The sequence below is a fragment of the Crocuta crocuta genome, unplaced genomic scaffold (assembly GCF_008692635.1).
Source record: "Crocuta crocuta isolate KB4526 unplaced genomic scaffold, BGI_CrCroc_1.0 scaffold334, whole genome shotgun sequence".
Taxonomy (NCBI): Eukaryota; Metazoa; Chordata; class Mammalia; order Carnivora; family Hyaenidae; genus Crocuta; species Crocuta crocuta.
The window spans coordinates 1,960,444-1,974,295 of NW_027533260.1; positions in this window are offsets into that span (position 1 = coordinate 1,960,444).

The following is a 13,852-nucleotide window of genomic DNA, read 5'->3' on the forward strand; positions in this document are numbered from 1 at the left end:
GGGGGGCTGCGGGCTGCACCGACTGAGGGGCGCGGGCGCGCGGCTTCGGGGGAGACGGGCTGGGCTGAACCAAGCGCGGGGGACGCGCCGCCGGAGAGGGGTCGCCGCGGCCAAACCACTGCGGCGAGCGGGGGAGCGCGGCGCGTACCAACAGCGTCCGCGAGGGGGCGTGGCCGGGCTGTACCAAAATAGGGCTGGGGGAGCCTCAGGAAACGGAGAGGGTGTGTGGGGCGGGGAACACGGTCATTGGAAGATGCTCTGGGCCTCTCGCGCTAGAGGGGGAGGAACCAGGAGGACCTGCGGGCAACAACTTCAGGGGGGTGTGGCGGGAGAAGCCATACCGAAGGATGGACCGGGGGGGCGGGGTGTTGGTGAACGAAGAAGATGATATTAAGTTGGCTTCGGGCTTGGGGACAGGATACCAAGAGACCCTACCCTTAGTCCGCGGAGCCGGGAGACTACACCAAGAGACCTTAGGAAGGACAGGAGTAAAGAAATAGTTGGCCTTGTGGCGAAGAGCCTACCCTCAAGTTTGGGGATGCGGATCGTACCTTGCACCAGGAGAGGGCTTAATGTTAGAAGGCAGTGACGTGGCTAGGTGGGCCGGAGACCACAAGTCCCAGCGCCCCCCACGCGGCCTGGGCGGGGCCAGCGTCCCCCCAGACGCCGCCAGCCCCTGCTGCGTGCCCATTGGTCCCCGTGCCCCAGGCTCCGCCTACCGCCCCAGGTACCTCCTCAGGTTTCTTGGGACCCGGGCCGTTCATTGATTCACTCAAACCCTCAGCTATTACAGCACTGCGTATTCGCTTACTAGTTGTGGAACACTTCCTGCTTAAAGTTGCCTATTTCTTTTTTTTTATTTTTTTTTATTTTTTTTAATGTTTTTTTATTTATTTCTAGGAGAGAGAGAGAGAGACAGCGTGAGCTGGGGAGGGTCAGAGAGAGAGGGAGTCACAGACTGAAACAGGCTCCAGGCTCTGAGCTGGCAGTCAGCACAGAGCCCGACGCGGGGCTCGAACCCACGAACCGTGAGATCATGACCCAAGCGAAAGTCGTACGCTTAACCGACTAAGCCACCCAGGTGCCCCATAAAGTTGCCTATTTCTTAAATCTGGATACTAGGTAACTGAAGTGGTTATGAGGATTAAATGAGGTCATAAAGTAGTAGGATCAGTACTCAGCCTAGTAACCACTTAAATGTTAAATATCTTTTTCTTAGAGAAAGAAAAGACATTGTGATGAACATCAGTGATTAAAATAAAAACTTAAAGAAAAACCGTTATTAGTACTACTGTTTCCAGTCTGCGCGAGCCGTGCGTATGCTGTGATGACCAAAACAGACAGGGTCCCTCACAGAGCCCTAGGTCCACTGGAACACACACATAATCGCAGTTTGTGAAAAGTGTTATAAATAGAGCAAATGCACAGGACGACGGCATGGTGACCACGAGAAGTCAGGAAACTGACCTCTAGGTAGCCTGCAATTCTATGTGGGCTGGAAGAGCCCTAAGATGAAGAACAGCAACGCACAAGTCCTGAGGGTGGAAGGGAAGTAAGAGAAGCCGTCATAGCTGGAGCCGACTGAGGGTGGGGGGCTGTGGAAACGGGGAGGCGCTCGGCTCCTTGACAAGCAGGGTCCTGTGGCCTTGCTATGGAATTTGAATTTGAATCTCATTTTGCTGGGGATCTACCAGAAGGTTTTCAACAAGAGACTGACAAAGACTTGCTTAGTTTTAAACAAATCACTCCTACACTACACAGAAATGGCATTTCTACAAGTCTGGGACCCACAAACGGGACCCACAGTGGCCTCCGAGGAGAAAAGGCAGCACACAGAGGGAATGGGGGCCACAGGGGTAGATGGGAGATTCAGTTGACTCTCCTATCTGGAATTCTTACACTATACAGATGTTGCCTACTGAAAAATAATTTTTGAAATACTTACTCTTTTTAGATGGATTCCTCTGGCTGCTGTGTTGAAAATAAAATGCTAGGGGCGCCTGGGGGGCTCAGTCGGTTGAACGTCTGACTTCGGCTCAGGGTTATGATCTTGCGGTTTGTGGGTTTGAGCCTTGTATCGGGCTCTGTGCTGACTGCTCAGAGCCTGGAGCCTGCTTCGAATTCTGTGTCCCCCTTTCTCTACCCTTCCCAAGCTCATGCTCTGTCTCTCTGTCAATAATAAATAAACGTTAAAAAATATTTTAAATGGTAGGGGTGCCTGGGTGGCTCAGTGGGTTAAGCATTCGATTTCAGCTCAGGTCACAATCTCATGGTTCATGAGTTTGAGTTCTGCTCTCAGTGCAGAGCCTGCTTCAGATCCTCAGTCTCCCTTTCTCTCTGCCCCTCCCCCACTCTCTCTCTCTCAAAAATAAACGTTAAAAAAAGAAGAAGAAAAGAAAATGGGAGGGAATGAGTGGAAGCAGAAGAGCAGAGAGAAGACTGTGCCTATAATCCCGACAAGAGGCATTAATGGGATGGACGGCAGGCAGGCTGGTCACAGTGGAGGTGGCCGTTTCCACAATTTATTTCAAGCCAGAGCCCAAAGGACTTGTGCAGAGAGTGAACGAAAGAGGAGTGAAAGACGATGCCAAGGCTTTTTGCCTGTATGGAGATGCCACTTAGTGAAAGGGAGCGGACTATGCGCCAGGAGGTTTGTGATGCATGTTAACTTTGAGATGCTGACAAAGCAATGCAGATAGGCGAGTCCCGAGATACAACTCCGGGGGAGTTCGGGAGTCTTCCGTGTTTCAATTGGTGACCCACTGAGATCACGAAGGGCCTGTGTGTAGATAGGGACCAGGACGCTCCAGCCCTTTAGAGGTCAGTCCTGAGAGGCAATCAGCAAATGAGACAGAGGAGTGGCCAGTGACAGAGAAGCCCCGGCTCTATTTCCCACCCTGGTTTGCCCCGCCCACTCAGCCTCCTGCCCAAGGGTTTCCGGCCCTGAGTTCCAAATTGGCCTTGGATTGTGACCAGATGGAGACTCAGTGCTCTCCGGACCCAGACCACAAGTTAGACGACAACCGTTACCTCGAGTGCCCCAACAAGCATCCGTGTCTGGACAGCCGACTTCCGGCGGCAGGGAGGCAGTGCCACTCGGACAGAAGCCTCCTCAATCCCCCGACGTCCTAACTTCCCACCGTTCTTCTTGGCCTCACGCCTTCACAAACTCCTGTCTGGAAAGCCCCTCCACGGCGCCTCTCACTTCGCTAATCAAAACACCCCAGTGGCTTCCCTTAGAACTAAACGCAAACTTCCTCCAATGCCCTGCAAGGTGGACGCCCGCTGCTCTAGCCAGACTGATGTCCCTGACTCCCTTCCTGCTCTCCTGCGTCCTTGGGCTCCCGTCAGGGCACGTGCGTGGGTATGAATCTGCAGGGTTGTCAAAGCGGAGAGAAAGTTGTGCCAGGATGCTCCGGCGGCAGCAAAATGGAAACATCCCCAAACGGGCCATGAACACGGCGGCAGAAACGATGAGTTAAACGAGTGAACGGCTCTGGCTCTCTGAAACCAACTCGCCTACCCGGTGTGCCAGTTTGGGAGGCAACTGCCCATTTTGTCTGTAAAATCTGCTGCCCAGGCCAGCAGGCTAATATGACTAAGCAATTCTGCTCGCTTGTTATGCTGTCCGCTTCCTGAAAACTAGCTGTTACCGAACCTGTTTATGCCAGTTGCTCTCAAGTTAATAACTTAATCCTATCAAACCAATGAAATGTTAATGCAAGAGAGTTGTTTATATGGAAACCAGGTTACCTGCATTGGAAGAAATAAAAATGAGTGGCTCAAAAAAACAAAACAAAATAACCCAGAGTGTTGGAAATGATACATGACTTGTGCTTTGCAAGATCAAGACTATGATGTTTTTGACAGATGGGAGACCAATATTGAAAGATTGGTCCTACAGAAAACAGAAAATATGACTGATTATTTATTATTTTGGGAGAGAGTGTAAGTTTGAGTGCAGCAGGGGCAGGGAGAGAGGGCAATCCCACACAGGCTCCGTACCCCAGCAGCTCAAGCCCCACTTGGGGGTCAGAACTCACAAACCGTGAGATCAAGGCCTTACCCAAAACCAAGAGTCAGCAGCTTACCTGACTGAACCACCCCAGTGTCCCTGAATGTCTGTTTAAATATTCTTAGTTAAAACAAAACATTTAAAGTGTTTAGATGGTCATTAGTGCCATTTGCCATATATTTCTAACTCCGCTTTCCCAGCAGTGAAAAGGATTGCACTTGACTTGTTGGGGCTCCTGGGTGGTTCAGTCCGCTAAGTGTCCATCTTTGGCTCAGGTCATGATCTCACAGTTTGAGAGATCAGCCACCCATCGGGCTCTCTGCTGTCAGCTGGGAGCCTGCTTCAGATCCTCTGTCCCCCTCTCACCGGGCCCCTCCCTCACTGGCACATGCATGCTCTCTCTTTCTCTCTCCCTCTCAAAGATAAACAAAAAGAGACGACTGCACTTGCTGACCCCATTATGGTTGAGTGGGGTCATGTGATTAATTCTGGCCGATGAGATACGAGCAAAATGACATGTGAATTTCGGTCTGGAGCATTTAATTACTAGGGCAAGACCAGAGCTCTCTGTGCCTTTCCTATGCTGCTGGCATAGGAAATATTCCAGATCTATCAGCATCGCCAAGCTGACCCTCTCCGTAGCAGGAGTGAGAAAACCTGCTTCTGTTATCTCAAGTCACTGCAATGTGTAAGTTGTTAATGCAGCCAAACCCAGCCTATCCTGACATGTGAATGTCCTTTTTAAAGAATCCCATTTATGGGGCGCCTGGGTGGCTCAATCGGTTAAGTGTCCGACTTTGGCTCAGGTCATGATCTCACGTTTGTGGGTTCGAGCCCCGCATTGGGCTCTGTGCGGACAGCTCGGGGCCTGGAGCCTGTTTCAGATTCTGTGTCTCCCTCTCTCTTTGCCCCTCCTCCTCTCATGCTCTGTCTCAAAAATAAACAAAAACATTAAAAAAAATTTTTTTTTAAATCCCGTTTAACCAACATGATTGAGTTTACTAAAAGCGCAGATTGGGGAGTCCCTTCAGGCTGGATGTGTAGGTGACAGACAAGGTCACAGAGGAAACACCAACAGCTAAAAATGCCTTATACAACAAAAGGGGAATGAAGCGATCTCTGTCTTAAAGTTTGTTTTGCAATTACAAACTATGTTTTTAAAAAAACAGTCTGCCGGATACGTGCTCCTCAGGCTCTATGGAGGCTTCCTTAAACTTTCTCATCATGACTTGTAAGTATCTGTGGCCCCACATCAGCCTGGGGGCTTTGTAAGAACAAGCACCCCATCACCTGTAGCTTCTTCACAGCTATGTCCCCAAAGCCCAACCCAGAGTTCTCTACGTCCAAGTGCTCACCCGCCCCCAGAGCGCCCTCCACCTCTACGTCTCTACAGACATGGGGTGATGTGTTCCACACCCCATTTTCCCTTCCAGGGCGCACCAGAAAAACACGTGTCCCAGCTTCCCCCATAGTAGATGGGGGTGATTTCGTTCTCGCCAGTAGAAACATAAGCGTTGAGCATCATGATGTCGCAAGCATCACCTCTGGTCACAGGCAGATAAAAGCCTGTGCGCCCAGCCCTCTCCGCGCCCATGCTCTACTCCCACTGCCGGAGACCAAGGACCTCAAAATGGAGAGGGTCGTTACTGAATGAAAGCAACGGGACCCCTGAGTCACTGTTGGAGAACAGCCACCCGGGGGAAAAGCTTGATCCAATTAGACTCTGGGTTGGGGCGGGGGGAGTCATTTCTCATGACGGTCCTTCAAGGTCAGCTTATTAGAGCATCACCTGGCAGATATGAGAACCATGAGCAAGGTGAGCTACCTGGCCACTTGCTACCAACCACAGAAGGGCAGGACCACACCCTCTTTCCATGGCCACAGCCCCAGCCCCTATCAGGCAACCAATCAGTATTTTTCAGACACATGAACTGCACATTTATGACCTCCAGTGTCCACCGGAACTTCTAGAAAGTTCCTCCAGGTGCTCAGCAGTAGCCTGCACAGCAGAGTGGATCAGACTGGTTGTCAAGAGCTGATGCCAGCCTGAATCATTTAAATAACTAAAGATACATATTATATATTACACACACACACACAAAACACACACACACACACACACACACACACACACACACACCATCCTAGCGGCACCACCCTAGGTTGAGTGACCTACTCTTGGTTTCAGCTCAGGTCATGATCTCACAATTCATGAGTTCAAGCCCTGCATCAAACTCCGTGCTGACAGTGTGGAGCCTGCTTTGGATTCCCATGCGCACACGCTCTTTCTCTCTCTCTCTCTCTCTCCCTCTGTCCCTCCCCCACTCACGCTGTCTCTGTCTCAAAATAATAAACTTTAAAAATATACCACTCTTGGGAAAGCAATAGTGATACATAATATTTCCTGAACACTATACTTAGTATTTCCCTTTTATTTTTTTTATTTTTTTAAATTTTTTTTATTTATTTCTAGGAGAGAGAGAGACAGCGTGAGCAGGGGAGGGTCAGAGAGAGAGAGGGAGACACAGACTCCGAAACAGGCTCCAGGCTCCGAGCTGGCAGTCAGCACAGAGCCCGACGCGGGGCTCGAACCCACGAACCGCGAGATCATGACCTAAGCAAAAGTCGGACGTTTAACCGACTAAGCCACCCAGGCGCCCCAGTATTTCCCTTTTAAACTCACACCATGAGGTTGGCAATCTTATCCTCATAGACAGGGAAACCAAGCACTGGGAGGCAAGGGCCTGAGGTCATGGCTGAGGACAGGCCACGGGGGGTGGTCTTGGGCTGGGGATCTTGATTAACCTCAGCAGAAGCCCTAGACTCGCTTGATGGAAAAAATGAGGGGCATCAGGTGTGAACGCCTCACTTTCCTGTCCCTCCTGCTCAGGGCACACCTTGGCTATCAACTCAAGATGGGACCTTCCCATCCTCGTTACCGCAGCTGCCTCTAGCCACCCGGTTCCAAATGCTGCCAGGGCTCTTCCTCACGTGGAGGACTGTGTCCCGCCCAGCCTCTTCTGATGCAGTGAGACAGACACCGGCAAATTACTGAAAAACCAGATATTTTTGGAAGGTGCAATTTGGCGGTTGTCTCAGTTTGAAACAGGCACCCCAAAAGACCAGAAGCATCCTCTACGACAAGCAATGGGGGGTATAAAAAATGGTGGCATTCAGGGGCGCCGGGGTGGCTCGGTCGGTTAAGCGTCTGACTCTGGACTTTGGCTCGGGTTATGACCACATCACAGTCCATGAGTTCGAGCCCCTCACTGGGCTTTGAGAGGATCCTCCTAAGATTCCTCCTCTCTCTCTGCCCCTCCCCGGCTTGCACTCTATCCTTCTCTCTCTCAAAATAATTAAAAACTTAAAAAATAAATAAGTAAAAAATAAAAAACAGTGGCATTCATACAAGGGAATACTCTGGAACCATGAAAAAGAACAGAGGGCTTTTGGCCCTGGTATAAACTACAAGATACCTTGTCGGATGAATACAGGAATCCACAGAGTAAAATAGGCTGAATCTAAGTTCTCGGGATCTTCTGTAGAACGCACTGCTGACAGTTAGCAATCCTCTACCGGGTGCCGAAGTTTCAGAAGGCAGAACTCAATGTAAAGTGTCCTTACCACATAGATGCATGCGCGTGCGCGCACGCGCACACACACACACACACAAAGGGACGCAAGGACACTTTTGGAAGTGACAGAGGTCTATCTAGATTGCAGGAATGACTTCACAGGTGTACGTAGAAGTCCAAACTCATCAAAGCATATACATTAAATATGTGCAGGGTTTTGTATATCAATTGCACTTCAATAAAGCTGTTTTAAAAATATAAACTGGCTTGGGACACCTGGGGAGCTCAGTCTGTTAAGTGTCTGACTTCGGCTCAGGTCATGATCTCACAGTTCATGGGTTCAAGCCCCACATCAGGCTCTGTGCTGACAGCTCAGAGCCTAGAGCCTGCTTCGGATTCTGTGTCCCCCCTCTCTCTACCCACCCCGCAGGCACTCTCTCTCTCAAATATAATTATTAAAATATACATATATAAACTAGCTTGCCACTGGATAGCAGAGCCAGAAAATGAATGCTGTGCTTGCTACCACCTGCCTGCATGCATCTCTGAAAGGATACATAAGAAAATTGGCAATTGAGGGGTGCCTGGTGTGACTCCTGATCTCAATGGTCACAAGTTCAAGCCCTACTTACACTGGGCACAGAGCCCTACTGAAAATAAAAATAAAAAATACATATATTAGGAAATTGGTAATTGATCTCCAGGGAGAGCTGGGAGAGACCACACATTGGGTTAACTCTGGAACCTCTTAAGGCGTGAACCATATGAAGGTTTTATAAATTCAATTTTTAAGAAGTCAGAGACGTCAGAACGAAAGCCACACTACTCAATTTTGAACTTCGGCTGTTAGGAATGTATCCCACAGTAATGCCTGCACAAGGGAGCCAAACATACACAAAAGTACATACATGCTCGTTCTCTGCAGCAGTTTTAGGTGAAAAACTGCCCAGCTAGCCAACTGCCACCTGCAGTATGGCAAACAGCTTCAAGCATGGCCCCATGACCCCCTCACCTCCTAGGACTACATTCCCATTATCGCTCCTCAGCCTCAGTGTGGGCTGGGCCTCCTGAGTTGTAATGCATAAAACATGGCAAGAGTGTGGGGGGGGGGGCCTATTGCTCCCATGATTGGGTTACAAAAAGGCTCTGGCTTCCATCTTGGGCGACTGCTCACACCCAGAGAGGCCGCCAGCCATGCTGTGAGCTGTGCTATGAAGAGGCCTACATGGTGAGAAACAGAGGGAGACGTCCAGCCAACGGCAAGGAACTAAGGCTCTGTGTCCAATCACCCGTGAGGAACTGAAACCTGCCAACAAGCACGTGAACATGCGTGGAAGTGTACCCTCCACCAGTTGAGCCTTCAGATGAGACCACAGCCCTGGCCCATAGCTTGCCTGCAACCTGGACAGACCTTGAACTAGAGGCAGGAGCTCTGCTGTGTCTGTATTCCTGACCCAGAACAACTGGGAGACAAATCCTTGCTATTTAAGTCACAGAGTGGGGGCGCCTGGGTGGCTCAGTCAGTTAAGTGTCCAACTCCAGCTCAGGTCATGATCTCACGGTTCGGTCATGATCTCACGGTTCGTGGGTTCAAGCCCCGCGTTGGGCTCTGTGCTGAGAGCTAGCTCAGAGCCTGGAGCCTGTTTCAGATTCTGTATCTCCCTCTCTCTGACCCTCCCCTGTTCATGCTGTCTCTCCCTCTCAGAAATAAATAAAATATAAAAAATTAATTAATTAATAAGTCACAGAGTGGTGGGGGCTGTTACACATCGACAATGTATACAGACCAGATGGGAGTGTGGACTTGGCAATGTGGCCATTTAATGGAGCCACATGTAACGAATGATGTGGACAGAAGGCCACTACTTGATTGGAAAAAAAACAACAAAACAAAGATAAACTGACCCCACATATGTAAAACATTGAAGAAACTATAAATGTCTCTGTAACCCAAAGCATGTAAACCTAAGCACCAAACTGGTACATCTGCTTCTGGGGAAGAAAGTGATTTGCTCAATCACCCCCTTTGTTTGGGGTGAAAGGGGAGAAGGGGTATGAAAGGGAACTTTTTATTCTGTACATTCAGTGCCTTTGTAGCTTTATGAAACTGTAATCGTGTGTGTAACAATATATTTTTAAGATTAGTTTTAAAAAAAACAAGATGGAAACAAGATGGTGGAAAACTATGTGTTATTGAGTTTTGTGTACCTTGAGACAAATAGACTCTTTCTAGACGATCTCCTTTGTCTCACAGTCTTCCTTCCTATCAGCTGGGCATCTTCTCTCACCCAAGACCTGTGGAGTTTAAGCATTTTTGCCCTCTTTTTTCCCCCGTTATGTTCTACCACTGGGAAAATTATCGTGAAATTTCCTAGTCTTGCTTCCAGTTCTAGATGCACGGTCCAAAAGCAAACTGATCAAAAATGAAATGTTTCCAACTAGTCACTCACCCAGTTCCGACTGTCACGAGTGCTCTGGTGATTGTGACGAGTTGGCATGCACGCTTAGATCCAGGTTTACCCACCACACTTGCCTTCTGAAGAGTGCATTTGCCGGCACCTGGGTGGCTCCGTCGGTTAAGCATCTGACTCCTGATTTCCGATCAGGTCATGATCTCAAGGGGCAGGAGATCAAGCCCCATGTCAGGCCCTGAGTTGACAGCATGGAGCCTGCTTCAGACTCTCTGTCCCTTTGCTCTCCACCCCTCCCCAACTCACACGCATGTATATGCACACACTCTCTCAGAAATAAACAGATTTTTTAAAAAGTCCATTTGGCCAGTGAGGACAACGGGCTAGCTAAGAGCAGCTTTCCTGTGGGGAGGACTGCGCTGAGCCTGCCTCATGCTCAATCCTGTGGGAAAGCCACTATTTGACATATGGGGAAACTGAGGCTCAGAGAGGTGTGGGGACCTACCCAAAGCCACAGAGCTAATTGGTGCAGGAGCTGGAGATCAGTCCCTGGGGCTCTAAGGTTTTCCACTATTTCCTTCTACACCCAAGTAGCCTCAAGTAGTACCCTGAACTCAGTGAAAGCCTTTCCCCAGAGATTTGCTATGGGTGTTGGCTGGTTCTAAGAGGCACTTAAGCACTTGGCCAACCACCTTTACCTGTAAGGACTATGAGGTGTGCAGGGGAGTCCTAGGTGTCTAAACACTTGCTCTCGGGACGTTTTAGTAACCCTGGGCTTTCCTCGGCCTTGCCTCAGGAACACACACCCGAGAAGAGATCAAGACGGCCCCCTTGGTTTGTGTCTCTGGGTGCTGCGGTCAAGAGGGCCTCGCTGGCCAGACACGGACAAGCCAGCATCTGGAAACATTTCTTTTCAATCAATCTGTCCCAGACCCCAACCTGCGTTTCCCTGCAGGGCTACTTCCGCCAGGCGGAGACAGCGCGGGCTGCCCCCTCCTGGTCTTCCCTTCGCAGCCGGTGTGATGATCACGCTCCTCAGAAACACCTAGCTTCCGCAACACACTCGCCTGGTCCTTTGCCTCCTGGCTCCCTGCCCGACCCTGACGTGTGGCTCGGTCTCAGGGCTGTCCTTGTCCCTGTGTCTTCTCCTTCTTCCAGAGGTCGCAAAATGGTGGCCCGGTGGCCTCATCAGACCCACAAGCGGATTTTGTTTGGTCCTCACAGTGTTTTTTGTTGCAATTTGAGTGCCGTTAGGTGGAGCAAGCACTCGACAAGTTCGCCACAGTCCCCGTCACTCCCTATTGTCTTCCACCCGTCTGCTTCACACATTTCCATCACCTGCCTGGTCCCTGAAGCCATCTGAGTTTTCAAAAACCCCTGCTACACATGCTGCCTGAGAAACGTCACCCACTGTCCCTTCTTCAACTACTGCCAGCGTCTCCTACTCCGCCTTTCATCTGCAGGACAGTCACCCAGGGAGCTCGTTCAAGGTAGCCGGTTCCCAGCCTCCCTCCCTCCCCCAGACTTCACTCAGCAGAGCTAGGGCAGGACGGTCAACTCAAATGCCTACGGGGGCCAGGCGGGCCACATAAATGAGTGAACTAGCCAGGCATGACAAAAGTCGACGGCCAGAAATATCGTCAAATTGTATCTTTACTGAATGATGGCGAATGCATGGAACACAATACAAACATGTGGGATACTGGCGTTCATGTTTCAAATTCAAAATTGAAAAAATACAAATTGAAAAATAGAAATATTTAATTATTAAAATTTTTCTCTTTCATTAATTCTGTTGCTCCTTTGATTTGAAGCCAAAGGCTGACATCATCCCTTCCTCACCGAGAGGTCAACGTCAGGCCTTTGGATGTCACGGTGGGATGGGACGGGCAGTTAAGAATTCAACCCTGAATCCTGAACTGGGAACGGTACTGTGATTCAGTTTCATAACGGAAAACAGCTGTTCGCAGGCGTGGGTACTTCCAGACACAGAGACTCAGGACAACTACTGGGGACAGCCGTGCGGCTGTGAGCTTCCCCAGAATCACATCTAGGAAACCAGCACCCTATTGCACTGTAGTTCATTACTGCTCGGGTCTGCATTCACACGATCGACAGTAACCCGCAAAGGCAAACCGGACAGTGTTAGTTCGTGTTCACAAAGACTGGATGTGGAGAGCCTTTGGGGGGAATTTGGTCTTGAAGCCCACAATCTGGGTGAATACGGTCTGGGCCATGTCTTTTGTTTTCAGAAACCCAGCTGTGGCAAAGGAAATACTTCCTTGCCAATGGCTTCCCCATCTTTGCTAGGACTGGGCAAACACGATCATACATTCAAGTAGCTGTTCGTGAACGTCTTTGCAGAGAAATAGTGTTCAGAGGGATTGTGACCTCGACCGAAAGTCTTTGACCGGGGTGTGGCTTTCGCCTCACTAGAAACAAACCAAGGGGATAGATTTCAACTGTTCGGATTCCTTCCACACCATCACGTGACGACCAGGTCACAGAGCTTCTGGAAAATACATTGATCAAGTTCACATTCAACCTGCCCATGGTTAAAGGTCAGGTGTCGTGTCGAGGACGTCTGTGGTGTGTTCCGTGTTACTTTCTGAACATGATTCAATTCCTGGCAATCGAGGCAACACGCTGACTTGCGTCCTTGCCAAATGCTGCCCCCTGGGACTGAGGCGTCCTGACGAGGCCCCCTCCAGGGACACAGGTCACTAGGTTGCCACACCTGTCTGCCGCTGTGCTTCGGAATTCTCGCCAGTCTACGTGAAGCTTGTCATTTCTCTCGGTACATAAAAAATAGCTCACCTCCCAGTGCCAGGCCTGCCTTGGCACTGCGTCACAGGCTTCTTCGGCCATGTCAAAATTCTCAACACCACAAATAAATAAAGCTAACCAGCTGGTAAGAATAGTTCGTGAGCGACAACAGAAAAGGCCACAATCGATCGGACTCTTTCAAGCAACCGGACTTAGAAATCTGGTTTATCTTCGACTCACGGCGCCATGCGAATGTCCATTTGGCTGAAACAACAGTCTCAACTGGCGCGCATTTCTGTCTGGGACGCACCGTCCTGCTCCTTCATGGGCTCGCCGTCTGTGGAAGGTTTTAATGCCCGGATGGTTCTTTCCTCGATATTCTGGAACTGCGTCTCGCAGCTGCACCCTTCTCTGACCTGCTTTCTTTCCGAAGCAAACCCTACTGACGCTTGAGGCCCTTTTTCAGTTCATTGAGTATCGCGTCTCGCGTCTGCTCTGTGTACTGGTCGAAGCTCTTACTGTGCTTGGACTCATAGTGACGTCTCAGGTTGTATTCTTTCAACACAGACACGATTTTTTTGCATATTAAGCACATAGGCACGCTCTTCACTTCCACAAAGAAATAGGCTCGCTCCCATTTTTCTCGAAACACGTGGCCCTCTCGGTCTCTCTTTCGTTTTGCCACTTTTGATAGAGACATGGGTACAAGAAAGGTTTCACTCTCCTTTGAATGCTACCACGGGAACAACCACAGCTCAAGCCCAAAGGCAACGAATGACCCTGTGCCTTGCGGTGGGGGAGCCAAACAGGAGTGGTGTGGACTGTGGCGAACCAGAGAGCACATGCCCCATCGACCGGGGTGGCTCCAGCCCGTTGTTGCTAGGCAGCAGGGCGGGCCGGAGGTGTCAGAACTTCTGACTCCTCAAGAGGAGCCAAGGCTGCAGATTTTGTGTGTGTGTGTGAGAAAGAAAGAGAGAGAGAGACAGAGAGAGAGAGAGAGAGAGAGAGAGTGTGTGTGTGTGTGTGTGTGTGTGTGAGAATTATCTCAATTTTTACAACTAACTTGTTAGAAAAAAAAATGCTAC